Source organism: Buceros rhinoceros, unplaced genomic scaffold, assembly GCF_000710305.1.
Source record: "Buceros rhinoceros silvestris isolate BGI_N320 unplaced genomic scaffold, ASM71030v1 scaffold24736, whole genome shotgun sequence".
Lineage (NCBI taxonomy): Eukaryota > Metazoa > Chordata > Aves > Bucerotiformes > Bucerotidae > Buceros > Buceros rhinoceros.
The window spans coordinates 476-2,377 of record NW_010417275.1 but is presented as its reverse complement, the minus strand read 5'-3'; positions in this window follow the sequence as shown (position 1 = coordinate 2,377).

Below are 1,902 nucleotides of genomic sequence, written 5' to 3'. Positions count from 1 at the left end.
CATTGGGCCAGGGAGGACACACCGAGAAAGGCTGGAGCTGCTTTTCAGTGCAGAGAGCACAGGTCAGCCCTTCCGGGAGGGTGGATAGTTCATGGACGTTTACTCTGCCCAGGGGTCTGTGTGACAAAGTACAACCCTGCAAGCTTAGTACAACTGTCAAAACTGCAGCAGCGGGAGGAAAGGGGGAGATATATAAAAAATAGTTACAGAAAGTATAAAATGCCCACATATATATCACATATTATGCATTATAAATGTTTTTACATAGAAAACTATACCTGATAGCAAGGAATTAAAATGAGTGAAATTAAGGCTGATTTGTTTCTGCCTGAAGCCATGGCAGGGGAGGTGTCTTTAGGTAACACCAGACTGAAATCTGCCCCAGCAACAAAACCAAAAGACTTTTCCAGAAGCCTGTTGTCAGAAAAGCAAATCGAAATGTGATGCAAACCAGAAATACTGCAAAGGGGCTTATTGCAAAACCCGTGTGAGTTCCCATCAGACAGAAAGAAGACAGAACCACCAGGCAAATCCAGAGCTGCTCCAAAGGAAATAACGTCTGCGTCAGTACCTGGGGCAGCTTTGCGGCCAACCCTGTGAGGGGAGAGAGGCGACAAGGGTCACCTGGGGATGCTCCCAGGGACCTGAAATGTCTGGGGGATACAGTGGGAGCTTGGTCTGCCCCTGCCCGGGGTGCTGGGTCTCTGGTAAAAGTGGAGAGACTTTTATTTTGGGCACCTGGGGTCTGTCTGGGAGCTTGGCAAAAAGCCTGGGCGAGTTTCTGGAGGGTTTGGGGTGAGACCCTGGGGTAGAAGCTCCTACCTGAGAGCTGAAGGGTCCCAGGGAAGGCAGGGATTGTCCCTAGAGCCTGCAGCAAGCCTGACTGTTTGGAATCTGCTGCCTTGTGGGATGTTTGAAGCCTTGTAGTACCCAGGCAGAGCAGGTCAGGACAATGGGACTATGAGGTGAGTGTTGTGGCTCTACTGCCCTTCCACTCAGGATTGCCAGCCCATGCGTGAGGTGTGTCTTAAAATCAGGCACGGGAAGGTGAGCTTCCTTTTAGTGGTCATAAAGCTAATCCGATGCGATTTAACGGATTTGTTAACGGCTGTAAAATTCTGGAGGTTATCACAGTCCCTGTTGATGAAACAATCTGGGGAGGTGGCAAAACACAACCAGTTTGGTCTAAGGGGAAAAAAAAAGGGAGGGTGGGGAAATTCACACGATTCTCCTGGAAAATCTCCAGGAAATCTTACCTCGTGGAAATCTCACCTCATGGAAATCTCCCCCTCATCTGTCTTTATTTAATTTCTTCCTTCATTCATCAACTCTGCCCGAATTATTTTCTTTGCATTTCCCTCTCCCAGCTCAGCAGCGGGTCCTTGGAGTCCCCCCGTGGATTTTTGGGCACGTCCTCACAATCTTCTCACAAAGGACGGAGCTGCATGTGGGGGGAGAGCAAGAAAACGGCGTTTCCAGAAAGAAAACAACATGCCCCTGTTTTCAACTAGAGAAGTTGGCACTGCAAAAAGACGGTAAAACAAACCGTTATTCGTCTAAAAACAAAGTCTCTCCAACTTTTTCTGAGAGTTCCAAGGGTCCCTAGGTTTTGCCAAGCTAAAAAGATCAAAACCACCAACAAAAAGAACTCTTCCCCAAAGAATTTCCGTCATTGATGTGAGCGCATTTTCCCTCAAACAAAAAAGTGGCTTTTAACCTCGGTGACATTATTGATATTTCTCGGAGAAGGGATGGAAAATTCTTATTTTTTTAATTACCACCATAAAACATTTCCCTGTGTGAGTTCCTCTGACCGTGACACACGAAAAACACTGGCGTTGCTGGCGTGAAAAGGAGCAGAGCTGGCGATCCGGGTCCGCACCTGAACCCCTTCGGCTCCAA